Below are 6,170 nucleotides of genomic sequence, written 5' to 3' on the forward strand. Positions count from 1 at the left end.
CTCTCCTCTCTCTCCCTCTCTGTCTCTCCTCTCTCTCTCCTCTCTAAAATGAATAAATAAAATTTAAAAAAATTAAAAAAAAAAAAAAAGAAGAAGGCAGAAGAGGTACTGGGGAGGGAACTTCTGCTTGCCTTGAGGGCTCCCAAGGAGGGAATGTTGGGTCTGCTCTGGGGGGTAGCAAGGCTGGAGGCTTCAACTCTGCCTCCCAGGGTCTTGCATCCAGAACTCAGGGGGATCAGGACTGAGACCCATTAGCCCACACACACACCCCTACCCGGTGTGAGCAGACACACTGGGAGCCGGGGCCCAAGACACAGAGACAGCAAAGTTCCAGGTCTCCCACCTGATCCACAAAGTGCCTTCCACTCATAGCTGTTACAGACCCATTGGTCCTACAGATCCATTCTCCACTCTTTACCACCTGCTCCTTGACCAGCACAGGCTATCAGGATGGCCCCCTTGCCCTCGGTGAGAGGATCAGAAGTGGGGTGTCTGTGGGAGGTCAGACGGAGACCCCTATTTCTTTATTCTCCATAGGGACCCAGCAGGCTGCTTGCCTCCCATGATCAAACAGAGGTCCCAGCATTGTTAGAGAGTTCTCAGTCTCTGGGTTCCAATAACTCTTCTAGCCCTAAACTCCAGTCTTAGGTAGGGTAGTAACAGATCTGGAGTCCTGGGGCTAGAAAGACAACACTCTGATTTCCCTATGGCATAGGGCCTATGCCCATGCCTTGTGAATTCCTTCATTAAAACACCCTCCAGGATTCTGACTGGCTGCACCATCTGCTTTCTGCTGGGGCCTGAGTAAATGCAGCTGGCAGCCCGATCCTCCCCACGTGGTCCCACAAGTACTGTGCTGTCTCCTCACCCTCTCCCTGCCTGCCCACCAGCCTCCCACTCCATGATCACCTATCCCCTGCTCTCCTCATCCCAGCAGTGGAAGCCCCACAGGCTCACAGCAGCCTCACCCAACCCCAACACCAGGGATGAGGACAGAGGTGGCATCTCTCAAGGGGCCAGTGTCTCAGTGTGGAATGGGGCAGAGAAAGGCCAGTAAGAGAAGGGACTAGCATAAAAACGTCAGACAACAGGCTCCAAATTACATTAACAGCAGTCCTTGCTCATGTCCTGGCCAAGATGTCCACCCTGGAGACAGTCAGGTGCCCAGCAGGTCACTGGCGCTACTCACAGTGAAGTGTCCTTGGGTGGACCAGCACGGAGACTGTCTCCTCCTGCCCCATCTCCTTCCATGTTCTTTTTCTTGTCAACCTCCATGGTTGAGTGGAACCCCTTTGTCCCCAAGGCCCAATTCCGCCCCTTCCCCTCAGCCCTGGGCCCTCCTCACTGAGTCTCTGGGCCTCTCAACCTCGGCCCAGGCTCTGCCCTGAGACAAAATGAACCACAGTGAAGCCTGAGACTCCCACCAACCCCAGGGCCCTACTCAGCAGGTCTGCTCCCTGGGGCAGAAAGCACATCTGAACCCAGAGCTGCAGACTCAGATGCTAAAGTTCTGAGTTCCCCTCTGCACCTCAGTTTTCCCATTTGAAGACAGAGGAAGGGAGGGGATGCTTTCACCAGGGTATGCCCAGACCTGCTAGATGCATATTTGCCATCAAATATTTGCTTAAGCTATGGGTCCAAATGCAATGCCCTCATTCCCTTCCCCTCCTGCGGCTCACTGGAATCCTGCTGGGACCCATACCCCAGCTCCTAAAACCAGGTCACTTGCCCCCTCAGGCCTGCTGGTGCTCCCTACTTGTAGCAGGACGCGGGGTGACTGGAGCAGCAGCATCCCACAGTGAGGGCCGCTCCTGGGCAGAGGCAGAAGGACTGCGGGAGATTGAAGTGAGGTGTAAACAAACCATGGATGGTATCCTGGACGGGGAACACCGTAGCCAAGGGCAACCATGGGCCCCTTCCATAGGTGTCTCCAGCTCACCCAGCCAAGGATCCAAGAAGGCCTCCCTGAAGTGGTCTCTTCAACAATGAGAGGCCAGAAAAACAGAAGGGAGGGAGGAGTACCTTACTGAGGGTTCAGGGTTGCAGAGGAGTGGAGGTATGAGAGACACTAATAGAACTGTGCAACTCCAAAAAATGTGGTATGGCTCAGGGACAGGCGCAGGTGACAAGGTGGTGACAAGTAAGGCCCCAGGAGGCTCCCATCCTGTGCAGGCCCAAAAGGAGCCAGACAGAAGGACCCAGGCACAACAGGTGGGCAGGGGCCTGGGGGGAAGGCATGTGAAGGTTTTGCCAGTGACAGGCCTGAAAGAAGACCGAGGTATGGCGTGGAGAAGGATGGGTGTGCTGGAGGCAGACATGGCTCCATATGCTGGGATACAAGGTACCCCTTCCACCCAGTTCCACAGACCCTCCCTGCATCACAATACTTGGGAGGGGTCTATGCATGTGGGTGGTTCTGGATAACATAAAACACTCCATGACATAGTTATTGCCATACGGTGAGGACACGCTCATGACTATTTCGGGGGCCTGGGCCAGAGCTCTCAGGAGGGTGGGGGTCATGGGCCTTGGGAGACTATGGTTCTATCTGCATGTCCATGAAAACTCATTGCGATCCAGGACATAAATAATGTCAGGCTTTCGTGAAAATCTGTTCTCCTATTTTTATTTAAATTTAGACTTAGACCATTATCTCAAAAATGTCCAGAGCAACTTTTTTTCTGATGCATGCTGTAAAAATAGGAATCCGTCAGTATAATTTATATAAAGTATGTATTTGAGTGTGTGCTTGTATGTATGCATCTCTTATCAGCATATTTTTTAATTAGTTTTGGACATATTTTTATGAAAACTAGATATTGAGTTCTGCTAGAATCGAAAGATTAAAATATTTTTGTGTCAAAATGGAGGACTTCTGCTTTCGGCTACAACAGGGAGGCTCACAGCAGACCAAGACTCTCACCAAGGACAAAAAAATGCATCAAAAGAGCAAAACAAAATAAAAGGTTTGTTTCAGGCACCAGAAGAAGAAGGTCTTACGTGTCCATGGCCTCAGGGAAAGGCGAGCTCTCTGTGGTGAGTCATACACCGCAGTCAGCCGGGAGAGCTTTGGTCACACAGGTTGACAGGCTTGCAAGCGGGGTTGAGGATGGCCTCCAAGTCTGGAGAAGCCAATAGAGCTTTCTGCAAGATCACGACCCCGAGGAGTCAGTACGTGGAGTGCTAGCTTGCCAGGACAGAATAAGAGGCATCCAAGTCCCTGAAAGTAGGCAGGTGCAGAAGAGTCAGACCAACCCACGGTATCTGTTTCCACCCGCACCCTCAAGATGCCAGCCTATTGTTGATGGCAGAGAGCTTCAGGCGAAGAAATAAAGCAAAGAGTCTGAAATGCAATTTATCAGAGACTTGTATGCTTGGGAAATAAAAACTGGAGCTCTTGACCCTTATAGGAAGACACACTTTGATAAATACTACAGGTTGTTGGCTGGAAAGGGAATAGCCCAAAGACAAGGGTGCACCAGAGGCAAACCAAGTATGGAGCTCAGCCTAAAGGCACCGCAGCATCTGACGAAATTAAAAATGCCTATTCTTACTCCATATCACTGCTGGACGATAGAATAAATATCTCCCAGAGGCCACTACTGTGTTTCATTTACAATGCCCAGTATTAAAACAAATAGTAACAGGCATACCAAACACAAGGTAAAGAGGAAAATCAAATAACAGAAACAAACCTATATGTGACCCAGACATCAGAATTATCCTATACAAATTTTTAAAAAACTATAATTAAAGCACAATGATCTTATATATTTATATATTGCAAAATAATTACCACCACAATGTTTTCTATTATCTCTATCACATGACCTACATTTTTTTGTGCTGACACCATTAAGATCTACCTTTTCACGAATTTTCAAGAATGTAATATACTATTAACTATGCTTACACCATGCTGTACATTAGATCTCCAGAACTCATTCATCTTATCACTAGAAGTTTATATCCTTTGAATGATACCTCTCCATTTCCTCCACCCCGTAGCCAACATTCTCCTGTTTCTGTGAGTTAAGCTTCTTTAGATTTCACATATAAGTGACCTCATGAAATATTTGTCTTTCTCTGTCTGATTTATTTCATTTAACATAAAGCCCACAAAGTCAATTCCTGTTGTCACAGATGGCAAGATTTTATTCTTTTTATGATGAATAATAATATTCCATTGTATATATGTACTGAATTCTTTTTATTCATTCATTCATCAACAGACACCTATGTGTTCATATCTTAGTTATTGTAGATAATGTTGTGGTGATTATGATAATACATGTATCTTTCTGTGTTAATGTCTTTATATTTTTTGGATAAATTCCCAGAACTGGAATTGCTGGATCATCAGGTATTTCTAGTTTCAATTTTTTGAGGAAACTCTATACTGTTTCCCTTCATGGTTGCATTAATTTACATTCCAACTAACAGTGCATGTGTTCCCTTCTCTCCACATCCTCACCAGAATGTGTTATTTCTTGTCTTTTTTATAATACCTATCTTAACAGGTGTGATGTAATTTCTCATTCAGCATCCATTGCAAGGCAGGTCTAGTAGTGATTATCTCCCTCAGATTTCATCTTTAAGGGAACATCTTTATCTTGCCTTCATTTATGAAGCACAACTTTGCTGGGTAAAGTATTCTTGGTTGGCAGTTTTTTTCTTTCAGTGCTTTGAATATATCATCTCATTCTGACCTGTCCCTCAAAGTATTTTCTAAGAAATATGCTGACAGTCTTTGGAGATTCCCTTGTAGGGAATCCAGGCACATTGGATTATGGCCCACCCTAGTGATCTCATTTTACTTAACTGCCTTTTTGAAAACCTCTACCTTGAAAGCAGAAGAAGCTGCAGCCATGCCACTCCCTCCTCCCATGTCCCCTTCTTCCCTCACCCCGGCGCCCGCAGCAAGTGAGGAGGGTCCGCTGCCTTTGTTCAAGGCCGGGGCTCCTGGCTGCTTGGGTTCCTGGTCCCCTGAGTTGGAGCCAGAGCGCAGCCTGGGCCGCTTGAGGAGCCACTTCGAGGATGAGGAGTTGGAAGAGGATGAGGAGCTGAAGGAAGAAGAGGAGAAGGAGGAGGAAGAGATGAGCCACTTCTCACTGAGACTGGAGAGGTGCTGGCTGGAATTGGAGGACTAGGAAGATCACCTGACTAATCTCTGTGAGCTGACCCCATACATCTTGTGTTCCATTTGCAAAGATTACTTAATAGAAGCAACTACCATTACAGAATGTCTTCATACATTTTGTGAAAGCTGCATTGTAAGACATTTTTACTATAGCAACAGATGTCCAAAATGCAACATGGTAGTACATCAGACACAACCTCTTTATAACATAAGGTTGGACTGACAATTACAAGACATAGTGTACAAATTAGTGATCAATCTAGAGGAAAGAGAAAAAAAGCAAATGCATGATTTCTATAAAGAAAGAGGTCTAGAAGTACCTAAACCTGCTGTTCCACAGCCAGTCCCTTCAAGCAAAGGAAGATCTAAGAAGTCTTAAAATCAGTGTTTCAGATTCCACCTGAACTTGGTATGTCTTTATTACTAGAAGTCATTGGTGCTAACAAAGGCACAGGACATTTTAAGCCAATGGAAAAGAAGTTTGTCCGAGTCTCAGGAGAAGCAACTATTGGGCATGTAGAAAATTTCTCAGAAGAAAAGTGGATCTTGATCCAGCTTGTCAGGAAGATAAGATATCATCTGTGGCAACCACTTGTTGGAGCAGTACCAACTCTGAAGGAAATCCGACCTGTAATAGGTGATGCAGCAATGCAGGATGGCCTTCTGGTCCTTCATTTTGGTCTCATGGTTTCTCCTCTGAAAATCACTTGAAGATTCTAGGAGTGCAGGAGAGAGGAGGAAAACAAAATCAGGTGGCTTCTGCAAGATTGCATCTCACCAAAGATTTTCACACGTAATTGCTACCATTTTGTGCTAAGACAGACATCTGTTTTCAGCACCAAGCATTATAACATGTATAAGTATAACTTGGAATGATGAAATGCATGTTTTACTAGTGACTATATATAAAAAGCATCCATAGCTCAGGGGGAAAATTCTTAAGTATTGCATTTTTAAATTCCTTGCGATTTCAAATCCTATAATATTGATTTTGCTTCCAAATCTTTATGTAAATCCGCTAGGTTTTTTT

The 6,170-nt window shown here is 45.8% G+C and overlaps 1 pseudogene; it reads left to right on the top strand.

The window, feature by feature from the left end:
• Positions 1 to 2,094: 2,094 nt before the first annotated feature.
• LOC136378732 (polycomb group RING finger protein 6-like) lies at positions 2,095 to 5,851 on the top strand (annotated as a pseudogene).
• Positions 5,852 to 6,170: the final 319 nt, after the last annotated feature.

Source organism: Saccopteryx leptura, chromosome 7 (genome assembly GCF_036850995.1).
Source record: "Saccopteryx leptura isolate mSacLep1 chromosome 7, mSacLep1_pri_phased_curated, whole genome shotgun sequence".
In the NCBI taxonomy this organism is placed as follows: domain Eukaryota; kingdom Metazoa; phylum Chordata; class Mammalia; order Chiroptera; family Emballonuridae; genus Saccopteryx; species Saccopteryx leptura.